Source organism: Anabrus simplex, chromosome 5 (genome assembly GCF_040414725.1).
Source record: "Anabrus simplex isolate iqAnaSimp1 chromosome 5, ASM4041472v1, whole genome shotgun sequence".
NCBI lineage: Eukaryota > Metazoa > Arthropoda > Insecta > Orthoptera > Tettigoniidae > Anabrus > Anabrus simplex.
Genome location: NC_090269.1, coordinates 307,105,514 through 307,118,565, shown reverse-complemented (window position 1 = coordinate 307,118,565; position 13,052 = coordinate 307,105,514).

Here is a 13,052-nt window from a genome sequence, read left to right as displayed (position 1 = left end):
TGTTCAATGAAGAGTACCATCACTGCCCTCGTAATATATAGGCCATACTGTAGAAAGCGCGCAAAGCCCATCAGCTGTTCAATTGAGGCGAGCAAAGCGAATGTTTCAAGTTGTACTTGTGAATGTAATTCATAAGGATTGGAGCATTCTGTGGATAATTGTGACTATTGAATGACAAAACTTCATATTTAAGTATATTGCATGTTTGTTCTTTAAATATACCACATCAGGATTTATGTAAACAGCTGTTATTAAGATAATGAGGCCTCATAGTTTAGATTAGGTATGGTATCTTCACGTGATGAGTAATATAAATTCAAGGGCGTAATACTTCTCGTGGAATGTATTCATCTAATAGTTATCGTATAACACGTTTTCGTGGCAATATAATATGTTGCAACTTTAAAACACAATGGTAAGAACGTGTGCGTACTACGGCGAAAATACAACTATAAAATTAAATATAGGCTACACTAATATATTACTGAGGTAATTGAAGGAATAGGTGACCATAAGGCTGTAATAATGGATGTAGGACTGGTACCAAAAAGGCTTAATAAGAGGATCACACAAGACAAGAAATTGTACAGAAAAACTAAAGTTGATGAATTTGGGACTTACCTTAAATCACAATTCAGTTGTTGGATAAGTGAAGGGAGTAATGTGGATACACTTTGGGCTAAATTCAAAGAAATCATTTGGGAAGGGGAGAAGAGATTTGTACCTGTTAAGAAGGGTAAAATGAACTCAGATCCTGTTTATTATATAAGGGAAATAAGAAAATTAAAAAGAAAATGTAGAATAGTAAACAGGAAAATCAAAGAAGGTAGGGAGAGTAGAGAAAGTAGAAAACAGCTAACGAGGGAACTGAATAGAGTGAAAAAGGAAGCAAAAGAGAATTATATGAATGGCATACTTCAAGAGGGTAATGGCCACAAAGGGAAATGGAAAAAGCTGTATTCATATATCAGGAATCAAAAAGGAAAATGAATCCAAATTTCTACAATGGTGGGAGAAGGGGGTGAACACTATTTAACAGATACTGAGAAAGCAAACCTCTTTAGTAGGGAATTTAGAGATTCAGTAGATGATTGTCAGGAGTTGGAAACCGAAACAGAAGTTACAGAGGGACAGACACAGAGGGAAACAAGAAGCTTCTCGTTCACAAATGAAGATATTTTCAGAGAAATCTAACTGCTTCAGCAAGGAAAAGCAGCAGGAAGTGATCAGATTACTGGGGAGGTGATAAAGACAATGGGGTGGTACATAGTGCCTTATTTAAGATTTCTCTTTGACTATGTCATAAATAATAGTGTAATACCAAAGGAATGGAAGGAATCTATAATAATACCAATTTATAAAGGAAAGGGTGATAAAAGGAAACCAGAGAACTACAGACCAATCAGCCTGACCAGTATAGTTTGTAAAATACTGGAGAGTTTAATATCAAAGTACATCAGAGGGATATGTGATGATAAAAATTGGTTCATGAGGAGCCAGTATGGATTTAGAAAGAAATTTTCTTGCGAGGCACAACTGGTGGGATTTCAACAGGACATATCAGACCAGTTAGATTCAGGAGGCCAGTTAGATTGCATAGCCATAGATCTTTCCAAAGCCTTTGATAGAGTGGAACATGGAATATTATTAAAGAAATTGGAGGGAATAGGATTGGATGTAAGGGTTATACGTTGGATAAGAACATTTCTAAATTCAAGGGTTCAGAAAGTCAAAGTTGGAAATAATATATCCCAGGAAGAGAAAGTCTGGAAGGGAATTGCCCAGGGTAGTATAATCGGTCCGTTACTTTTCTTAATATACGTAAATGATTTAGGGAACAATATAACATCAAAAATAAGATTGTATGCAGATGACATAATTATTTATAGGGGAATAAATACCATTGAGGATTGTTCAGAATTACAAAGGGACCTTGAGAGTATCCAACAATGGGTTGAAGAGAATAACATGAAGGTTAATGGACGTAAAGCAATTAGCAAAACAAATAATAATAATTCCTAGTTCCAGGTGGCTAAAGTGAATATGTAATGTTTACAACATTTACAAACAGGAGTTTTAAAACTGAATTTGAATATACTTCGGATGGGGTAGTTATCCCAAAAGATGGCAAGTGCAAATACTTAGGTATAAGATTTGAAAGTAATTTGCACTGAAAGGGTCATGTGGATGACATTGTTGGGAAAGCATACAGATCGTTACATGTCATAATGAGGCTACTTAAAGGATGCAACAAAGAATTAAAAGAGAAAAGTTACTTAAGTATGGTTCGTCCATTATTGGAATATGCAAACAGTGTTTGGGATCCTCATCAAGAATACCTAATAAAAGAAATAGATAGTGTGCAGACGAAAGCAGCAAGATTTGTAACAGGGGATTTCAGGAGAAAGAGTAGTGTGTCAGAAATGTTAAAGAAACTAGGGTGGGAAACTTTAAGTAAGAGAAGGGAGAAAACTAGACTTATAGCTTTATATAGAGCCTATACAGGAGAAGCAGCATGGGGAGATATCCGTGAGAGGCTTCAGTTGGAAAATAATTATATTGGCAGGATTGACCACAAATATAAAATTAGGAATTCTAGCAGAAGCGATTGGGGTAAATTTTCTTTCATTGGGAAGGGTGTGAAGGAGTGGAACAGTTTACCAGGGGTAGTGTTTGATCCTTTTCCAAAATCTGTACAGATATTCAAGAAGAGAATAAACAGAAACAGAGAAAATAAATTAAATGTTAGAGGGCATTCGACCAGTGCAGGTTAATGTAAATAAAAAATGTGTGTGAATAAATTAATTCCATCCCCTGGTCTAAGGAGTTTGGACAGCCAAAGTAGGGGACTGCCTGTAGGGGTGAAGTACAGTGGGGACTTCGAGGGCCCTGGGACCACTACGGTAGCTGTGAAGGCCCTTCAGGAACTCTGAAAAGTGGTGGTAAAAGGGGCTCTGGTTAAGACGCAGCAGGTCGTTATGCTACTTAGGTTCCAGAATGGGTAAAGAAAAGAAAAAGTAAATAAATGCAATGTAAATTTTAATCTTATACCAGTTGTACAGTATCATTTGAAGTAATTCCACATACTGTATATCAGATGACTATATTTGTAAGTAGTACAGGAGATATTATAAGTAGAATTTTGTAAACAATGTAAATTTATTAAGGACGATCTGTGTGTTTAATAGAAAAAATTGTTAGCGTAAATTATATAATATTGTATTATAGGAAAATTTTATTCTCTTGTTAATTTAATATTTAGTGCTTGACAATAATGTATTTTAGTGTACAATTTGCCACCGAGGTAAACACCTCATTTGCAAATAAAGAGATTTTGATTTGATTTGATTTGATTTGATTTTGATTAATTTTCTTCGTATGAGGGCAGGTTACTTTTATGAAAAACGAAACTTCCAACCGAAAATGTAGGCTACCTGTTACGAAGTATAAACGAGTATGTTGCACTCATTTTCCCGAGCTGATGATGAGTTCTGCTTTTGACTTCCTTGTTACACAGATTCACAGCAGGGCGTTTTATTGTTGATACAGAACAAGCATAAAAGCGGATTTTTTTTTTTTTTTTTTTTGCTAGTGGCTTTACGTCGCACCGACACAGATACCGGTTGGTCTTATGGCGACGATGGGGTAGGAAAGGCCCAGGAGTTGGAAAGAAGCGGCCGTGGCTTTAATTAAGGTATAGCCCCAACATTTTCCTGGTGTGAAAATGGGAAACCACGGAAAACCATCTTCAGGGCTGCCGACAGTGGGATTCGAACTCACTATATCCCGGATGAAAGCTCACAGCCGCGCGCCCCTGACCGCAGGCCAACTCGCCCGCTAAAAGTGGACAGTAACCAATTGAATCTACATAATATAATAATGGTTATTTCTTGAGTTAGTAATGTTGAGTACGCGCAGCCTTTTCTCCCAAAAATAAATGCGAGTAAAAGCAAAACACGGTCTAAAAATGTAAAACTAAATGCAATTTATTTACCCTAACCTTCTGTTAAACGATTTTCGCATTCTGATGACTAAATTTTAAAATTAAACTATTGCTCGTAGACAATATTTAGATGTTAGAAGCAATGAAAACCCGCCTCTGTGGTGTAGTGGTTCGATTCCCGGCTCTGCCACGAAATTTGAAAAGTGGTATGGGGGCTGGAACGGGGTCCACTTAAGCCTCGGGAGGTCAACTGAGTAGAGGGGTGTTAATTCCCACCTTAGCCATCCTCGAAGTAGTTTTCCGTGGTTTCCCACTTCTCCTCCAGGAAAATGCTGGGGGTTTACCTAAGTTAAGGCCACGGCCGCTTCCTATCCCCCTACAAGCAGGTGAGGCCGCCTGAGCGAGGTGCTGGTTCTCCTCTCCAGTTGTATCTTCCGACCCAAATTCTCACACTCCAGGACACTGTCCTTGATGCGTCAGACTTGGGATTCCTCGCTGAGTCCGAGGGAAAAACTAACCCTAGAGGGTAAACGGATTAATAATAATAAGAAGAAATAATTAAGACATTCCTCGGCATTTTCCATGAGTGTGGGAAGTAAATAGCAGATCTTGCTGGTCCGAGTATTAATATTTGGAAAAACACGACTATTCCTAAACAAAACAAAAAATGATACAAATGTATGTGTGGAAGAAAGGGTCTGAAGATAAAAACAAAACAAGAAAGCTACTGAATTTATGGCCATCTAGAGGTATGGAGGTAAAGTCTATCATTATTATTATCATCTATCTATCTATCTATCTATATAAATAAAATCGTAACGATCGTGTGTCTGCACATTGACTATTTTGGCGAAATTTCCGTACAGTTATCCGTTTCAGATGTAATAATGACCATCTGCATACTCTTTAGCTTTGTTGTCTGTCTCTAACTTGAAAACTACTGGATATACTGTATTTCTACCGAACTTCATATTTAGAATCCACCTGTTTTTGGATAGGTTTCAGGGCAATATTATATCTAAATCCCTTAACTGTCTGGGGATTTATACAAAACCGAAACCGTGATTTTTCACTCCCACAAAATATACACAATCAAACTTAATGAAAATCAATTTCTAAACCTTTTTTTTCCATGTGCATCGTTTCGACACGACGATTAATGATGGAGATATATTAACCGACGGTTTTTCAATACAAGTCCCACCGGCTTTAACTCAAAAGCAGGTGCGTGTAAATCGTATTTCTTATAACTTGAAAACTACTGGAGATATGTTAACCAAACTTCATATGTAGCATCCACCTGACCGAAGGTAAGTTTTTAGGTCCATACCATTTCAAATTCCAGGAATGGACTGGGGGTTTAAAGGGAACCGATATAGTGATTTTACTCTCCCACAATATATACAAAACCAACCGGACTGGAAATCGACCAACCTTGATGAAAATCCATTTCTAAAACTTTTCTCATGTGCATTTTTTCAATAGGAGGATTAATAAGTGAGATATCAACAACAGTCCGTTTTGCAGGCTAAGTCCAGCGAACATAGCCCAAAAGGTGTTGTGCATACAGAAGATTCCTTATCTATATAAATAAAATCGTAACGACCGTGTGTCTGTTCATTGACTATTTTCGCGAAATTTACATACAGTTATCCATTTCAGGTGTAATAATGACCTTCTGCACATCTGTTAGCTTTAGTTTCCTGAAAGTCCTCATTTTAACCCCCTCCCTCCCCCAAAGCAAGATTGCGGCACAATCTGCCACTCGAGCTAGAAAATTGAAATTTGGCTGAATTATATGTCTTGTCCTGTAATCGACGGAAAGATTCAAAGATCTATATATATATATTTCATTTTATCCCCCCCCCCCCGAAAAAGTCGGAATATTGAGGCAGTTTTAATATCGGTGCAGACCTTCATTTCGAGGTATTTTGCGGCTAAACAGTAAGTCGTATCACAAAACGGATGGCACAATCTCAACTCAATTTGGAGTGATCTACAAGTTTGGTCTTACGACGTTTTATCGTATCTCTGTTCTTTATATGTTAGATTTGTCTCTATTTTCGATTATACTTCCATTTTGCTCTTTGTACATGTATAATTCGTAGTTTGAATCACTTATACGAAAGATAGAATCATCTAATTCTACACGAACATTGGCCCACCCATTATCCATACGTGAGCCTAATTCTATGTCTGTAGTTGTCACATTAGTACCCAAAAATCATGCACTGTGTGAAAACCTTACCCAAATTTCACCCCATTCAACGTTTCTTATTCAATTTTACCCATAAATAGATGAGACAGGAGAAAATATCTTAAGACCAGCCATTCGGACCGCTAAATGAGGCGTCTTATTGTACAATCCTTTTGTCGATATGATGTATCGTTTAGCAGCAGTTAACCTCTAAATGAAGGTTTGCAATATTGTGAACATGCATATACTTCGTATGTCAATGTATATATATTCACTGAAGTCGATTTGTAGCGATGTAGAAAGGGTGTGTTTGCTATTATAGGTACTTAATATTTTACATCGATAGTGAATCTCAGCAGGAGGGCATCTGCCATTGTAATCATTACTCTCCACATCGACTTTGGCTGGCATTAGGAATGAGATCCTTCTCAAACTCCTTTGAAACTAGCACTAGTAAGGAGGGACTACCATTGTAATTAATAATTCCCTTCTCGATTTGACTGGCAGAAGTCAAGGGAGCATGAAATTTCGTTCGATTGTGTTTGGGAGTAGGCAAGTGTGCCCGCCATTATAAACAAATTTACCCACCCAAAATGTGACTGGTATTGGGCATAATGGCCTTGCTATTATAATGGAAAGTCACCAACTCGCTGTTACTGTCATTAAGAAAAGGGGCCTGTCATTACAATTTTTATTTATTATTTCATATGGCATATAAAGGGTACAGAGAAACTATATATTGGGACCTTTCCCAAATAACCTCATGTAATTAAAATACAAAGGGATCCTACTGACCACGCTAAGCAAAACTAATCTGACAATTCAATATTGATAAAATTATACTAATCCTATCCTCACATTCTCTATCTATTTACAAAGGGAATATTTTATTTATTTATTTATTTATTTATTTATTTATTTATTTATTTATTTATTTATTTATTTATTTATTTATTCCTGACTTACATTTGTGGCGAAGTTAGGGCTCTCGGCCCTCTCCTACACTTAACCACTATAAAGAGTCAAATTTAAAAATGTAAGCATAAAAGTAAGACATAGAAATTCTAAAAAGAAATAATACTACGGACAGATAATTCTAAGACTAAGTTAGGCCTACATATCAGTACAGCAATTAGTGTGACAATACTAACAATACTAATAATACTACTAATAATAATAAATGAAAAAACTCATGCACACAACATACACACAATGCCTCACACAACTTAGTTTTATGTTCCCAGGAAAAACTTTCGGCAGGCAGATTTGAATTTGAGACGAAGTAAGATGCCGAATGTCCATTGGGAGTGTATTCCAGAGTCTCGATGCAGTAACTAAAAAGGAATGATTTGAGGAATTCGTTCGACTTAGTGGAATTTCAAGTAGGGAATCAGAAGGGGTACTAATTTCATGGAATGAAGAAAGGAAACGAAAATTAGAAGAGAGGTAAGTAGGAGTGTTCGTCGAGAGCATTTGGTAAACAAGTGCCATTAGGTGAAAATTCCTTCGTTCATTTATGCGTAGCCATCTCAATGTTTTGAACTATGGTGTAACATGAGCGCCATGTCGCTCTTGAAAAATCGGTAGCCTTCGGATTCAAAAATCTCTTCATCTGGGTACCTTGTTTCCTGTAGGGCCATTATGGATATCTGATTTTCGTGAAGAGCTTTGGTGAGGGTTTTCAGCTTGCCAGTTTGTGTAAGTGAATTTATGTTGAAAGTTGCTAGAAAGGTTTTAGATTTTGGCCTGAGTTTTTGAGTCTTCGGGGTACACCGAGACGCTCCGACTCGTCTCTTGCATGATGTCGAGTCTCCCCCAGAATCCGAACGAGACTCGTGCGCCGTGGCGTTCACGACGAGGGATTTATCCGAAGATTTACCCCCTGGGGTATGTTTCTTGAAATGTTGTGCCATCATGCTTTTTGACTTGACTTTGCTTTGGACGGGTACCCATCCTTTTACAACTAGGGTTGTTAGCCCTAGAGGTTGCCTCAAGATGTTTTCTGGCTTCTGGTCATTTACCAGTCTTCGCCGTAACCCTGGCAAGGGACCAGTTTTTTTTCACGGTGGTATTTTATTTCCCTACTACCCTCTGACTCTGCTGGCGGCAGAGCCAGCGAGCTTCCCCAATTCCAATGGGACGCGCCCGATGGAGGTAACCGGTAAATCCCCACATGGGTATTATTATTATTATTATTATTATTATTATTATTATTATTATTATTATTATTATTATTATTATTATTATTATTATTATTTGTCTACTGAAATGTTCAAACTTATGCTATGTGTATGTAATTATTTGCGTGTGTCTGTCAGTGTATGTGTACTGTCAGTGTTTGTTCCAGGAATGTGTCACCTACCGTTTAAACATGTCAGCAGCTGGTGTCGTTGAAACTACTGTTACGGTAGATGAGGCATTCCTGAATGTCATTGATCCGAGTGTATTCCAAGACGAAATTATCTGCTCCTTTAACTTTTGACTTAACGGAATTCAAAATACGCTTCACATCGTTTACTCTGATAGGGTGAAAAGATAAATTGTGTACGTTTTCTGCAGGGTCATTGATTCTTTTATTTAGATTGATATGATTTGGAGGTTGAGAATCCGTTATTGGGTTAGTTACGAAGTGAAAGTTAAGTGTATCGAGAGATATGGTTGGTGCATGTGACTCTTTGCGTTTTCCAACTCCCATAGCTCGAAGTTCGTTCCAGGTTTCACGTGCATTTAAGTTCCTTGTTTCATTTTAATGTGATTAAATTTGCTTTTGCGAATTAATTGCTTTGTACTGTTACGTAAAAGACGATACTGTTCAAAGTCTCGTTCATTATTTGTTTCCTTGTATCGGTGGAACATTGCGTCACGGCGAGCCATTGTTGCTTTTATATCGCTTGTTAACCAAGGTGCAGGCGAGCGAGTGACTCTAGTTTGCCTAACTTTAGCATGCTTGTCATATAGTCCTATGAGTAGAGAATTAAATCTTGTCACTTTCATGTCTGTGTCGTGCAACTGCTTTATATCTTCCCAAGGTAAACTCTACGTACCATTTTGGAGTTGTTGTAGATCGATGTTTTCAGATCCTTATAACTAATGTATTTAGCTTTGTATTTTGGCACACGTAGAGAGTAGCACAGGTAAATTAAGTCATGAGTTGAGATGCCAGGTACAGGAAATTGACCGTACTTAAGAACTTTATGCGGGTAATTTGTAATCAGGAGGTCAATTTCAGTATGGCTTGTATATCTAAGTATATGAACATGATTAGTTGCATCTGGTGGTAAGATCGTCATGTCGATGGAGGTAAGTAGGTTGCTGATTCGTTCTGATTTGGCAGTCGGGGCTAAAATATTTGAGTTAAAGTCACCAAGAAGTAGTATATGCTCGTAGGTTGGTACTAGTTTGAGAAGGTCAGATTCAAGGTCAGAGATGTTAGTAACATTCGATGGTTTATAGACAACTCCTATCAATACTTTTTAACGGTTAATTATGGTCTCAACAAACATATATTCCGTATGTGGAGTGATGCCAGATGATTATTTGATAATTACTCTACATTTTATATCATCTCTACAATATACTGCTACACCACCACCGCGTCTGGCAGTGCGATCATGCCGATAGATTTACAAGGGTAGAGCTAATTTTATCGGATAACCAGGTTTCAGTAATACACATAATATGCATGTTACAGGTTGATATTATCGAATGAACTTCATCTATGTGACTGAGGAGTGAGAGAGAATTGATATGGCAACACTGTAGACTTCGCGAGAACTGAGGCAGAGGTTGTTTCAATAGCAGTTTAGTAGGCTGAGGGTTGGATGCAGTTGGTGAAGGTACACAAAGGTTATTTTCGTCTTGGAATACACTCGGATCAATGACATTCAGGAATGCCTCATCTACCGTAACAGTAGTTTCAACGACACCAGCTGCTGACATGTTTAAACGGTAGGTGACACATTCCTGGAACAAACACTGATAGTACACATACACTGACAGACACACGCAAATAATTACATACACATAGCATAAGTTTGAACATTTCAGTAGACAAATAATAATAATAATAATAATAATAATAATAATAATAATAATAATACCCATGTGGGGATTTACCGGTTACCTCCATCGGGCGCGTCCCATTGGAATTGGGGAAGCTCGCTGGCTCTGCCGCCAGCAGAGTCAGAGGGTAGTAGGGAAATAAAATACCACCGTGAAAAAAATTGGTCCCTTGCCAGGGTTACGGCGAAGACTGGTAAATGACCAGAAGCCAGAAAACATCTTGAGGCAACCTCTAGGGCTAACAACCCTAGTTGTAAAAGGATGGGTACCCGTCCAAAGCAAAGTCAAGTCAAAAAGCATGATGGCACAACATTTCAAGAAACATACCCCAGGGGGTAAATCTTCGGATAAATCCCTCGTCGTGAACGCCACGGCGCACGAGTCTCGTTCGGATTCTGGGGGAGACTCGACATCATGCAAGAGACGAGTCGGAGCGTCTCGGTGTACCCCGAAGACTCAAAAACTCAGGCCAAAATCTAAAACCTTTCTAGCAACTTTCAACATAAATTCACTTACACAAACTGGCAAGCTGAAAACCCTCACCAAAGCTCTTCACGAAAATCAGATATCCATAATGGCCCTACAGGAAACAAGGTACCCAGATGAAGAGATTTTTGAATCCGAAGGCTACCGATTTTTCAAGAGCAAAGCGCAAAGAGGAATCCTCAATGGAGCTGTGATGCTTGGAACCGCGTTTGTTGTTAGAACCAAGATCCTTAAATCGGTTGCAAATTTCGAACCTGTGAATGACAGATTGTCTATACTCACAATTAAATGCGCGAACAAAACCTACGCCCTAGTTAACGCACATGCTCCTACAAACGATAAGAACAAGTCTGATCCAGACGAAGTTGATAATTTCTGGGACCTACTGGATGAAAAATTAGACAAAATCCCCAAACACCATGTCAAGCTTCTTTTGGGTGACTTCAATGCCCAACTAGGTCGTGAACAGAAGTACAAGAAAGTTATAGGAAATTACCCTGCTCACAAAAGAACCAATCCCAACGGCAAAAGACTGGTGTCCATTTGCGAAAATCACAACCTGCAGGTCATGTCGACCCACTTTCGCCATCTACCCAGAAAGCAAATGACTTGGCGTTCTCCCGTCCAAGCTCTCGGAGAGTTCCAAATTGATCATGTTGCAATCTCCAGGAGAAACAGCCCTGAGATTATGAATGTCAAGGTAAAGAAAGGCATCAATGTGGCCTCAGATCATTATATGTCTCTTATCAAATTCAAACCAATTCCCGCAAACACAAGGAAGACAACCAAACATATCACACGCTTCGACAATGATAAACTTCGGCAAAGGGTCGAGGAGTTCCAGGAGAAGGCTAGACCAAATGACTGTGACTTTAACAACGCCAAAAGTCTCCTTGTTGAGGCCGCCAAAGACGTTGCAGAAATCAAGAGAAGCAAAAAGCATGCCTGGTGGAATGGTACCTGCGAATCAGTCCTCCAAGAAAGACTCAATGCGTGGAAACAGTACTACTCTACGAAATCAGAAAATGATTGGGAAACCTACAAAACCCAACGTGCCCAAGCAGCTAGGGTGTTCAGAACTGAGAAACGTAAATACGAAAAATCTCTCATTGAAAAGGTAGTACAAAACTTTAGGAAGAATGAAAGCAGAGAGTACTACAGAGCCTTCAAACGCAAACTCACTAGCTATAAACCACCATCTCTATGCTTTAAGCGAAAGGACGGCTCACTGGCGACGTCAAATGAAGAAAATTGCAGCATTCTGGCAGACTACTTCAAGAATTTACTTAATTGCTCTAAACCGCAAAGCCCCATTGAAACCAAGGAACCCTTACTCAGGTACCCAGATTCCAGACCACCCGACAGAGATGAAATCAAGCGCCACATTGCCCGTCTCAGAAATAACAAAGCGCCGGGGGAAGACTCAGTAGTAGAAGAACTATGGAAATATGCCCCAGAGGAATCACTTGATATCTTGCAAAAGCAAATAGAAGAAATTTGGAACAAGGAGACCCTACCCGAAGATTGGAAAATAGCTTTGATCCATCCATTACACAAAAAAGGGAGCATGAAGAACATCAACAACTACAGAGGAATATCTTTTCTACCCGTGACTTACAAAATTCTATCACTTGCCATCCTGGAGCGTTTGGAAGCACAAGTCGAACATCAAATAGGTGAATACCAAGGAGGGTTCAGAAAAGGTCGCTCAACAGCTGAACAGATCCAAAATCTCAAAACGATCATCAGATATTGTACACTAAGGTCCAAGCAGTATGTGTCTGTCTTTGTGGACTTTAAGAAAGCGTACGACTCCATTGACCGGGAAGTCCTGCTAAACATCTTAAATGAATTTGGAGTTGATTTGAAACTGCTGGCATTAATTAGAGCCACCCTGACCGATACAAAATCCAAGGTGAAGTTCCACGGATGTCTCTCGCATTCCTTTGACATCAAAACAGGAGTCCGACAGGGTGATGGGCTATCCCCGATACTCTTCAACTGTGTTCTTGAAAAGATCATCAGAACCTGGCGGGTGAGATTACAGGAAACCAACTGTAGTCCATTGAGAATAGGAACCAAATCTAAGGGGATCGCAACAGACTGCTTAGCATTTGCCGATGATATTGATGTTCTCTCAAACGACATAGAAACCGCTAGAGCTCAAGTTGAAATTTTAAAGGAAATTGCCGAACAAACAGATTTGCAGATATCGTTTGAGAAAACAGAAGTAATGACTAACATCAAAGAGGCTCCACAAAAACTCCATACAAAATACGGGGACATCACCCGAGTAGACAAATTCAAATACCTGGGTGAGATCATCATGAAAAATGGACTGGACAAAGAAGCACTTCAGGAGCG